This window comes from Tachyglossus aculeatus (genome assembly GCF_015852505.1).
Source record: "Tachyglossus aculeatus isolate mTacAcu1 chromosome 12 unlocalized genomic scaffold, mTacAcu1.pri SUPER_6_unloc_3, whole genome shotgun sequence".
Lineage (NCBI taxonomy): Eukaryota > Metazoa > Chordata > Mammalia > Monotremata > Tachyglossidae > Tachyglossus > Tachyglossus aculeatus.
In genome coordinates this window covers 3,092,400-3,105,507 of record NW_024044830.1, presented here as the reverse complement: position 1 = coordinate 3,105,507, position 13,108 = coordinate 3,092,400, and positions in this window count along the sequence as shown.

Below are 13,108 nucleotides of genomic sequence, written 5' to 3'. Positions count from 1 at the left end.
TGTGATCCCGGTGTGGGACCAACCCGATTTTCCGGTATCCACCCCAGTACCTAGTACAGCGACTCACACCTCGTAAGCGCTTAGCACATACCGTAATTATTATTTGAAGGGGTGGGAGTTCTAAGGTGGGGAAACAAACCGAAAGAGGGGAGAGACATGGGAGTAATGAGAGTGTGGCAGAGCTAGAAGATTGGACAGGGATGAATTAAAAGAATATGTTGGGGAATAGAAGATGAGGCGAATAGATATGAAATTTAGAGGCCCTACTGAATAGGCATAAAAGGATAGGAAGAGATTTGAATAGTTCATAATACTTATAATAACAATATTAACAATGGTAATAATGGCATTTTGAAGCACGTACTATGTAGTAAGCACTGTATTGAGTGCTGGGATATATGTAAGTTAAACAAGTCCCTCATGGACCTCACAGTCTAAATAGGAGGGAGAACATGTACTGAATCCCCATTTTGCAAATGTGGGAACTGAGGCTCAGAGAAGTGAAGTGACTTGCCCAAGGTCACACAGCAGGTAATTGGCAGAACAGGGATTAAAAGCCAGATCTTCTGATTTCCAGGTTTGAGCTCTTTCCACTAATCTGCGCTGCTTCTCAAATGATGCGGAATTAAGTTACTACTATCCTTGCAGATATTTGCAAATGGAATAGACACTGTTCTGTGCTGGCCTGCACAGTGGCAGGTAAACGGAAGAAGGTGAACACCGTGATTAGCCTGTAGCTATCCTAGCGCTTAATACCGTGCTTGGTACTGCTTGGTAGTTAGAACTTAACAAATACCATAAAACCCCCAAAATCTGAGATTTCCCTCCAACCGAAAGATTTTCTCCTCTGTGCACTTTTCTCTGAGTTATTATTGTTATCGTCCCTATTTGAATCTACCTCTCTTTTCTAAATGTCCTTAGGCAGTCAGTGTCAATTCCCAGAAAATGACCAATGTCAATGTGAAAACAAAATTCCTGCTACTGGAATTCTCGGAAGCCCGGGAGCTGCAGCTGTTCCAAACTGCGCTGTTCCTCCTGGTCTACCTGGCGGCCCTGACGGAGGATCTCCTCATCGTCGGCGTCACCGCCCTCGACCGGCGCCTCCACACCTCCATGTATTTCTTCCTCAGGAACCTGTTAGTTACCTCAACTGGCCTAGACCTCTGCCTCAATTCTGTCATCCTCCCCAAGTCCATCCACAACTCCCTGAGCAATAATAACTCCATCTCCTTCCTAGACTGCATCGCTCAGCTCTTTCAGTGCATCTTGTTTGTGGGTTTTGAGTATTTCGTCCTCACGTCGATGTCCTACGACCACTACACCACGATCTGCCTCCCCATACACCACGACGTCATCAAAGAACGAGGGGCCTGTGGGAAGATGGCCGCCACCTGATGGCTCAGTGGAGGACTGCTTGGGGTCTTGTTTTCAGCTTCGACCTTCTCCATGTCCTTCTACAGGTCCACCGTTGTCCCCCAGTTCTTCTGTGACGTCCCTGCTCTGCTGATGATCTTCTGCTCCGAAGACCACGTTGCCACGGACGTGGCATGACCACAGGGGTAGCCTTAGCCATCTTCTGCTTCGTGATCATAGTTGTCTGGTATATCCGCATTTTCTGGGAGGTGCTGAGGATGACGGCCACTGAGGGCCGGGCCAAAATCTTCTCCATCTGCCTACTTCACTTCACTATCGTCATTGCTTTTTCTTCTCTACCAGGACTTTCGCCTATCTCAAACCGCCCTTTTACTTCCCCGCGACGCTGGGCCTGCGGCATCCACGTTCTACCTACGCTGTGATGCCCCCGCCCTCAAACCCCTCATCTACAGCCTGAAGAATAAAGTTGTGAAATCTGCCCTCGGGAGGGTCCTAAAGGGTAAACTTTCCCAGCTCCCTCTCTGACGTAAAATGTCCATTTCACCGTGCCAATGATCCCAGCATTTGTCAGAGGGTTTGTCCAAGGATTTGTCCAGATGTACAACCATGCTTCGGGTCTAAACACAGAGTTCCGACAGGGAAGGTTTTCCGATGTGTGCTGCTGTGGCTGAGAAGGCCCTTCTTCATGTTCAGGATTTAGAGATCTTTCCTTGATCCCTGTTAGATTTGCATGAGAGAAATGCAAGGTAGCCCTTTAGATTGTGAACTCCATGTGGGCAGGGAACATGTCGGCCAACTTCGTTGTATTGTACTCTCCCAATCACTCAGTGCCATGCTCTGCACATAATAAGCACTCAACAAATACCACTGCTTGATCAATTGTTTTAGACAGTGCTCCACACAGAGTAAGTCCTCAATAAATACCACTGACTGATTGTCTGACTGATTGATTGATTAATATCTGTATCCTTCTTTAGAGTTGTAAGTATACTCCTCTAATAATATAATAATAATTTTGATATTTGTTAAGCATTTACTATGTGCAAAGCACTGTTCTAAGCGCTGGGGATGATAAAAGGTGATCAGGTTGTCCCATGTGGGCTCAAAATCTTAATTGACATATCCATTTGACAGATGAGATAACTGAGGCACAGATAATTTAAGTGACTTGTCCAAGGTCACACAGTTGACAAGCGGTGGAGTCGGGATTTGAACTCATGACCTCTGACTCAAAAGCCCGTGCTCTTCCCGCTAAGTCACGCTGCTTCTCTAGACTTGTAAGCTCACTGTGGGTAGGGGATATGTCTACCGACTTAGATATATTGTACTCTCCCAAGTGCTTACTACAGTGTTCTGCACATAGTAAGCACTCAATAAATACCACTGACTGATCGATAGCTTTGTACAGTGCTCCACACAGAGTAAGTGCTCAATAAACACCATTGCTCAATTTTCTGATTGATTAATATCTGTATTCATTCATTCAGTCGTATTCATTCAGCACTTACTGTGTGCAGAGCACTGTACTAAGCGCTTGGGAAGTACAGGTTGGCAACATATAGAGACGGTCCCTACCCAACAACAGGCTCACAGTCTAGAAGGGGGAGACAGACAACAAAACAAAACATGTCGACAGGTGTCAAAGTCTTCATAATAAATATAATTAAAGCTACATGCACATCATTAACAAAATAAATAGAAACAATAGTAAATATGTACAAGTAAAACAAATAGAGTATTAAATCTGTACAAATATATGCACAAGTGCTGCGGGGAGGGGAAGTAGGTAGGGCGGGGGCGCAAGGAATGTGTTTGCCAACTCAGTTATGCTGTACTCTCCCAAGCGCCTAGTACAGTGCTCTGTACATGGAAAGTGCTCAGTAAATACCATTGATTGATTGAGCGATCGATTTATTAATGTATCTACCCCCCTCTAGCCTGTAAGCTCATTGTGGACAGAAAACCTGTCTACTAGCTCTGTATTACTGTACAATCCCAGGCACTTAGTACAGTACTCTGCACAGAGTAATGGCTCAGTAAAGACCATGGATTGATTGACTGATTATTTGATGAGGTGCGGTAAGCTGTGACAGAGACAGGGGGTATAGAAGAGGGAACTAAGACCCAAGAGACAGCGTTGCCATTTCACCAATTCCTGGGAGTCTGCTTCAAGCAATTTACAACAGTTCAACTGTATCAGATTAACAGTTACCCTTCATCCCGATGTATACTTTTACACTCCCAATTCTTACCTGTATATAGATTACCAATTGTATATTCAGTTAGTAACGGATCTACACCATCCTGGCATTGGTACCCCTCCCTGTAAAATACTTACATTCTCTAACGAGAAGCACTGGTTTCTACTCTCTTCCCTAAGTTGTGAACTCCCTGAGGCCAGATTGTGCATGTCTTCCTTTTCTTAGAATTTGTTAAGTGCTTAGTATGTACCAGACATCGTAATATGTGCTAGAGTAGATACAAGATAATCACTCAGTCAGTTGGTCAATTTTATTTATTGAGTGCTTATTGTGTGCAGAACACTGTACTATGTGTTTAGGAGAGTAAAATAATACAGTATGAAAGACGCATTCCCTGTCCACAACGAGCTTACAGGCTAGAGGGGGAGACAGACATTAATGTAAATAAATGATGGATATGGGTATAAGTGCTATGGGGCTGGATGAAAGAGAGGAGCAAATCAGGATGACACAGAAGGGAGTGGGAGAAAAGGAAATCGGGGCTTATTCAGGGAAGGCGCTTTCGAGGAGCTGTACCTTAAATAAGGCCTTGAAGGTGGGGAGATGATCACCCATCGGATATGAAGACGAAGGGCACTCCAGCTCAGATACAGGATGTGGGTGACGGGTCGGCAGTGATGCAGACTACATCCTGGTACAGTAAGTAGGTTAGCACTAGAGGAGTGAGGTGTGCAGGCTAGGTTGCAGCAGTGAGGTGAAGTAGGAGGGAGCAAGCTGACTGAGAGTATTAAAACCAATGATAAGGAGTTTCTACTTGATGTGGAGGTGGATCGGAAATGACTGGACTTTCCTGAGGAGTGGGGAAACATGGCCTGAACGTGTTTGTAGTAATGTGATCTGGCCAGCTGAGTGAAGCATGGACTGGAATGGAGAGAGAAATGAGACAGGGAGGTCAGAAAGGAGGCTGATGCAGTAATCAAGGTGGGACAGGATGAATGATTGGATTAATGTGGTAGCAGTTTGGATGGAAAGGAATGAAAATTGTTTTATGTACTTCAATATTTAAGTACTGAGTCAATCAACTTGAAGTATAACAGAAGGACAAGATATATTCTTTGCAAATAAGGAGCTTACACTTTAGCAAAGTTTTTAAGATGCACGTGAATGCCTGAGTTCTAAAGTGACAAATGAGAAAATGTTTAATTGGAAAATCTTCCTGGATGAGTTGGGCTTCCAAGAGGGATTCGAAAATGTGGGGAAATGAGGTTTGGCAGGTTTGAAGGAGGGAGGGTGCACCAGGCAGGAGGAGGGGTACAATCCAAGGGTTGTAGGCAGGGAAGTTCAGAACGAGACACGGTAATAAAGTCGGGGGGATTACAGAGTGTGAGCTGGGGTGCAGTGGGAGAAGAGAATGGGTAGGTAAGAGAGAGAGAGCGCTGATTTAGAATGGTCCACGGTCTTGGCCTGATATATCTCCAATCTCCAGAGTTGAAAGAGAGACCAATTAGTAATCATAAAAACGGAATGATGATGAGTCCATTATTTTTGTTCTAGGAATGGGTCCCAGAGTGGGAACCACGTGCGACTGGGCAATTATATAAGTTGTAAGAGCTGAAACCATACGTAGCCCACGATCCCGGCCTTCTGAGATTCCAGGACAGTAAACTGTCTCAGAAAAGCTCCGGGCCCGTCCTCCCATGGGGAATCCCCCAGGACATAACCCGGCCATCGTCTCAGGGGATGGCACAGACATCCGTAGAGCCGAGAAGGGGAGGGAGCGTCATGGCAGAACTCTCCCAGAACTTTCTGTCACACCTAACAGCGTCCAGGATCGACGAGGTGGAGTGAGCCTCTCTCTTAGCAGAGGTCGATGCTCCCATCCCAGGGCAGACCCAGTGATTCCTGAGAGGATTAGGGGAAGGTGAGGGGCAGTGAAGCGACATTTCAATATAAAACCAGGATATAAAAGAAATTTTCCTGTTCTTTCTTAATAATAATAATTATGGATTTTATTAAGTGCCTACCATGTGCCAACACCATACTTAGTGCTAGAGTAGGTATGATATAATCAGATCGGAAACTGTCCCTGTCCTGCATGGGACTCACCGTCTTAAATCCCATTTTACAGGTGAGGAAACCGAGGACCAGAAAAGCTAAGTGACTTGCCCGAGGTCGCCCAGATCGTCAGTGGCAAAGTCGGTATTAAGACCAAGATCCCCTAGACTCCCAGTACCATCCTCTTTCCACTTGGCCGTGCAGCTACTCCAATTACATAGAATTATGTGACCACAATCCTTGCTGATGTTTGCAAATGGAATAGATTTCTAGGAGTCAGAAATGCTTTCAGTGCTGTTCTGAACCACTGCCGGTTGATTGGAGGAGATGAAAAACTGATTAGTGTTTAGTAGAGTATGTGGAACATAGTGAGCATGAAAAATTACCATATAACCCCCGAGATTCCCTCCAACCCAAAGATTTTCTCCTCTCCTGTGTATTTTTCTCTGGAATATTATTCTCATCCGTATCTTTTTCAAATGTCCTTAGACAGTCAACGTCAGTTCCCAGAAAATGACCAATGTCACCGTGAAGACAGAATTCCTCCTGCTGGGATTCTCGAAGTTCTGGGAGCTGCAGCTCCTTCAGGCCGGTCTGTTCCTTCGGGTCTACCTGGCGGCTCTAAGGGGGAATCTCCTCATCGTCGCCATTACCACCCTCGACTGGTGCCTCCACACCCCCATGTACTTCTTCCTCAGGAACCTGTATGTCCTCGACCTCTGCTAAATGTACGTCACAGTCCCCAAATCCATCCACAAATCCCTGAGGAACAAGACATCCAACTCCGTAGAGGGCTGTGTCTTCCAGGTCTTCTCTGTGGTTTGAATTGCCTGCTCAGAGCTGTTCATCTTCACGGTGTTGTCCTACAACCGTTACGCTGCCATCTGCCTCTCCCTGAGCTACGTGGTTCTCATGGCTCAAGGGGCCTGTGGGAAGATGGCCACCACCTTCTGGCGCAGCAGGGGGCTATTTACAGCAATGAGTTCAGCCGGAAGGTTCTCCCTGTCCTTCCGCGGGCCCAATACCGTCCCCTAGTTGTTTTGTGACGTCCCTGCTCTTCTGAAGATCACCTGCTCCGAGATGCACATCGCCATCGACGCGACTGCAATTTTGGGGCAGCCTTAGCTGTCATCCGCTTCATTTCCTTCGTCGTCTCGTACACGCGCGTCTTCTGGCCTGTGCTGAGGATATCGGTCACCGAGGGCCGGGCCAAAGCCTTTCCTACCTGCCTGCCCCACCTCATCGTCGTCACTGCTTTCCTCTCTGCGGGTGCATTTGTCTACATCAAACCGCCCTCCGACTCCTCCTTGATCGTAGACCTGCTGGTGTCAGTGTTCTACGCAACAATACCCCCTGCTCAGAACCCCCTTATCTACAGCCTGAGGAACTGGGACATGAAGGCCACCATGGGCAGGATCCTAAAAGGCTCACTCACCCAGCCTCTGTTCTGGGACAAAACGTCTCCTTCCTTGTGCAAATAATCTCACACCACCAATTAACCAAGGAATTGTTCTTGGACCTAGCCAGATACTTAGCTGTCCTACTGAGTTCACAGAAAACGCCGGATGTTGATGAATTGTCAAGGTCTGGGAGGGAGGCTGCTACGACTGAATTAGGACGGGCAGTCCAGTTTTGGAGAGGAATCATGGCCTAAAGGAAGGGGAGTCCCTGTAGACTGTAAACTCATTGTGGGCAGGGAATATGTTTAAGAACTCTGGTTAACTGAACTCTCCTAAGTGCTTAGTACAGTAAATCCGGTTTGGGGGTGTTTCTAATCCCTACTCAGGCACATGTCTTCTTTGTGACCTGGGACGAGCTACTAAACTCTCTCTGCCTCAGTTACATCTGTAAAATGGGGATAATGACTGTGAATCCCAAATGGGCTTACCTGAATACCTGGTATCTATCCCACTGTGATTAGAACAGTGCTTGGCACATAGCAAATGCTTAACAAATACCATCATTTCTTTTTAAAGCTTTATAATGGCTTAAAGGAATGGGAATCGCTCTAGACTGTAAGCTCATTGTGAGCAGGGAACATGTCTACCAACTCTGTTATATTGAACGTTTCCAAGTGCTTAGTACAGTGCTGGGCCCAGAGTAAGTGTTTAATAAATACGATTGATTGATTGAGACTTGAATTCTGATGCTAGCTCTGCTACTGGCCTGCTGTGTGAACTTGGGGCAGTGACGTAATATCCCTAGGCTCTCTCTTCCTCTTACACCTTGAGCCCTTTTGGGACAGGAATTCTGCTTGTACTGATTCTTTTGTCTCTACTCCAGCAAGTCGAACAATTTAGGCACATAATCTCTTAATACATACAATAATGATATAATTATTAGCAATGACTATGAAAATATAATGCTATGTATGCTCCCTAGCATGACTCTGGGTGTGGGTATGAAAGTTGGAAAATGTGTAGAGGTATGGGAGAAGGGAAGAAAGGATGACTGTAGCTCCATCTGTCGTCAAATCCAATGCTTGGCACAGGGTTAAGCGCTTATTCACCTTATCCTGAATGCAAAGTACTGTAGTAAGCTCTCAGGAGAGGTGAAAAGAGATAAAAGTGCATTGTTCCTGCTCTCCAGGAGATTATGATCTAATGGGGGAGATAGACACAGACTAACTTACGTAGAGGAGGAAAGAGAGAAGGGAAACATGAGAAAGTGGATGAACGCTAGATTCAAGCGTACAGTTCATATAGTCAGTATGAACAGCGCTTCAATAGATTTGCAATCAGGACAAATCGGAAGAAGCAGCGTAGCCTAATGGATACAGCACGGGCCTGAGATTCAAATGCACTTGGGTTCTGATCCCAGTTCCACCACATGCCTGCTTTGTGACCTTGGGCAGGGTCTCTTAACTTATCCGTACTACAGATCCTTTATCTGTAAAACGGGGTTTGAGATGTAAGCTCAACAGGGAGCGTAGACTCTGTCCAATCTGATTAGCTTGTATCTACTCCAGCACCTAGTATAGTGCCTGATACACAGTAAGCGCTTCACAAAAAAACATAAGAAAAAGTTACAATTGGCTGATTGACAGATTGAGTGTCTCAGGTTTTGAATTACACAAAGGTGATACCAATCACAATGGCTAAAGACTGTGGTTGACAACAGGAATTGTTGGGACGCTGGGATGTGGATGCTACTGTTTCCACAGGAACCCCAAGGGCCGGCACCATCGCTGATGCTGCAGGGAGCGGGCACTTGCCTCCCAGGAGCCTCAGGAACCACGTGACCAGAGGGTGCTTGGCTTGTCCAGGCCACGAGGTCCTTCGGCAGGGCCCTGAGCCATCCTCCAGGGATCCTCCTAGGAGCAGCTCCAGCTACAGGGACGGGGCCCTGTCTGGAGAGCTTTGCAGGGTCTGAAGGACAGCAGAGAGGGATCGAGGGCTCCTGACTGTTCCTTCATGGCTGACTGAGTGAAGGAGTCTGAGGAGATAGAGGGGAACAACCCATCCCTGCAGAGGTCAACGACCCCCAGCCCCACGCTGTCCCAGTGAGAGTGACCGGGGGTGAGCGGGATGGAGGGGCGGGGGGGACGAGGATGAGGATGGAAGAGATGGAGTCAGTCTGGGGCCCAATTTGGGTTTGGAACAAGCCCGCGGCCACTAGCAGGAGAGATGAACTTGTAGGAGGAGTGATGTTTTCCAGTTTAGAAACCACCAACATCACACACATCTCCTCCTTCCTCCTCAAACCTTCCTACCATGCCAAACACCCACCTGGCTACAGATTTATTGATCTATCAATGATATCTGTTGAGCACTTACAGCATACAGGCACTGTAGTAAGCACTTAGCAGATGAGGAAACTGGAGCGCAGAAAGATTAAGCGGCTTTCCCGAGACCACACAGCAGGCCAGTGGTGGAGATGGGAGGTCTTCTGTACTAAGCACCTGGGAGAGTATAATATGATAGACACGGTCCCTCCCAAAGCGAAATTACAGTTTAGACGGGAGACAGACATTAATATCAATAAATATATTACAGAAATGTAAATATGTGTTCTGGGACTGGGCGGGTGAAAACGGAAGCAAATCAGGGTGACGCAGAAAGGGATGGGAGAAGAGGAAATGAGGGCTTATCTGGGGAAGGCCTCTTGGAGGAGGTGTGCCTTACATGTAGCAGTGCATTCTATGTGGAGTTGAAGATATGCAGTGCGGGTGAGAATTGAATACCTCAGTGAAAAAGCAACTGGCTAGGTTGTCATGTCTGTGAGATTGTGTTTTAGGGAAGAATTCTATGGAATAGGATCATAATAATAACATGAAAAATAATGGTATTTCTTAAGCGCTTACAATGTGCCAAGTAATGTTCTATGTGCTGGGGTAGATACAGGGTAATCATGTTGTCCCATGTGGGGCTCGCAGTCTTCATCCCAATTTTACAGATGAGGTAACTGAGGCACAGAGAAGTGAAGTGGCTTACCCATGGCCAAACAGCAGACCAGTGGCGGAGGCGGGATTAGAACCCACGTCCTCTGACTCCCAAGCCCGTGTTCTTGCCACTAAACCGTGGTCTCCCGACAGCTGATTGGATGTGCATGTCTGCCTCCAGCCTTGGCCATGAATGTCAGGTGCAAATAACCCAGAGACAGAGCTGGAAGTCTGTACCTAACTGCCCTTGGATATCCTTAAACCCACCAAAATTCTCACGGCAACGAAGAAATTAATGCTGTGTGACCTTGGACTAGTCACTTCACTTCTCTGTGCCTAAATTAACTCATCTGTAAAATGGGGATTTAGAGTGTGAACTCTTAGTGATAGAGACTGTGTCTAACCAGATTCACTTGTATCTATCCCAGAGCTTAGAACACTGCTTGGCACATAGTAAGAGCTAAACAAGGACCATAATAATAATGATAATGATAATGATAATAATGATAATACTACTAATAATAACAACAATAAATGGATGCAGGAGGTGCAGAGTGGCTGGGGCAGCACAGTGAATGGAGCTGTGGGTAGGAGGGTGGGGACTAGTGAGGGAGGTGGCAGTTGACAGAAAGAGCGTAGTCTTAGAGAGGGCAAGGGGGGTAGCGACTGGGATCAGGAGTGGGAGGGTTAAAGTGAGGTCTGGAGGAGGGAGAATTGGTACATCCAAACCATTTTAAATGGCCGCTCCACAGCCAGGAAACGGATGAAGCCGGTGGGTCACTGAAAAAACAACAAGAAGATGGACAACTCATTGTCTCTCTACAGTACTTCTGGAGGTTCTCCCCGTGCGACGCACGCCAGTGTTTCGGGCTACATGGACCCCAGTGGGGTAGTCACGTGGAGCAGGGCCGCAACTCCATCCAAGACCCCCAAGATCCCCAGCGGTGCCGGACCCCCGTGGAACAAGGCCCGAACAGGACATAATGAAGTCCCTCAGCCCAACATGTGACCCGTCCCCCGGCGGGAGACCCGCAGGAGCGGTAGAGAGCTTTTCTAGAAAGGCCCGGCTTCACCGAGAACCCGGTATGCCCCAAGCAGGAAGCAAGAACAGCCAGGACCCCGCACACCTCCCGAAGACCATCATGTGGCCTATTTCTGGGAGCTGAGGGGACGGGGGTTGGTTGATGGACAACAGAGACCAGAGTCCGCTCGCTCCAGTCTGACCAGTAAGTCTGGTCCGGGGAGAACATGGATGGGTTGGGGTCTCACAGGGGAGACGGCGGCAGAGAGCACCGTTCTAAGTACTCGGGAGACTAATTATATGATTGGCAGGCATATTCCCTGCTCGTAAGGAGCTTACAGTCTTGAAGGGGAGACAAACTTTAATAGAAATGCATATATGCATATGTATATATACATGTACACATATGTATATATGTACATATGCATATATATAATATATGTATAATATATGTATCATTTTATTATTATATTATATATGTATATATATATTATACGCATATTATACATATATTCTTGGTCGCCTTCTGTTCTCGATCTACACACACTCCCTTGGTGACCTCATTCTCTCCAACGGTTTCAACTCTCATCTCTACGCTGATGACACCCAAATCTACATCTCTGCCCCTGCTCTCTCTCCCTCCCTCCAGGCCCACATCTCTTCCTGGCTTCAGGACATCTCCATCTGGATGTCTGCCCGCCATCTAAACCTCAACATGTCTAACACTGAACTCCTTGTCTTCCCTCCCAAACCCTGCCCTCTCCGTGACTTTCCCATCACTGTTGACGGCACTACCATCCTTCCCGTCTCACAAGCCCGCAACCTTGGTGTCATCCTCGACTCCCCTCTATCCTCGACTCCCCTCTCTCGTTCACCCCTCACATCCAAGCCGTCACCAAAACTTGCCGGTCTCAGCTCCGCAACATTGCCAAGATCCGCCCTTTCCTCTACATCCAAACCGCTACCCTGCTCGTTCAAGCTCTCATCCTATCCCGTCTGGACTACTGTATCAGCCTCCTCTCCGATTTCCCATCCTCCTCTCTCTCCCCACTTCAATCCGTACTTCACGCCGCTGCCCGGATTGTCTTTGTCCAGAAATGCTCCGGACATGTTACTCCCCTCCTTAAAAATCTCCAGTGGCTACCAATCAACCTACGCATCAGGCAGAAACTCTTCACCCTCGGCTTCAAGGCTCTCCATCACCTCACCCCCTCCTACCTCACCTTCCTTCTCTCCTTCTACAGCCCAGGATACACCCTCTGCTCCTCTGCCGCTAATCTCCTCACCGTGCCTCGTTGTCGTCTGTCCTGCCATCGACCCCCGGTCCACGTTATCACCCTGGCCTGGAATGCCCTCCCTCTGCCCATCCGCCAAGCTAGCTCTCTTCCTCCCTTCAAGGCCCTACTTGGAGCTCACCTCCTCCAGGAGGCCTTCCCAGACTGAGACCCCTCCTTCCTCTCCTGTTGCCGTCTGCGTCCACGCGTCCGTCGCAGTGGGGAGACGGGCACACGCAATGGAAGAACACAGGCCAGGCGAGTCTCAAGGTGGACAAGGAGACTGTTTATTCAGCACACTGTGGAGGATTTTATACAGTGAGGAGCCTCAAGGGAGTTAGGTGACAGGCGGATGACTGCAAGCTTATCAGCAAGGCTGAGATTATCAGCAAGGCTGAGTTTATCAGCAAGACTGAGCTCATCAGCAAGGCTGAGCTCACGCTTAGATAGGCAATTCCTAAGGCAATTCTCAGAACAGCGCCAAGTTATTTATCTAGCAGCCTGACTTCCTTCATTGTTCCTTGTAGGTCTTCCTGTGAGTACGGAAGGCCGGGGGGCCTGGCTTACTACTTAGGCCCAGATGTTAGGTCTGCCGCAAGTCCCCCTTTTTGTTTTTGAAACAATTGCAAAGCATGGAGTTGAGTAAGAAGCGGGCGAAGGATGACAGACAGCCATCGGGCAACGCAGGGCAGGCAAAACAGGGCCAAGATCAACAAAATAATATATGGGAGACTATGAAGCAACATTGAGAGCCAATTTACAGAATTAACCGTCTCAAAGGCAGAAATGATCGGTGAAGCAA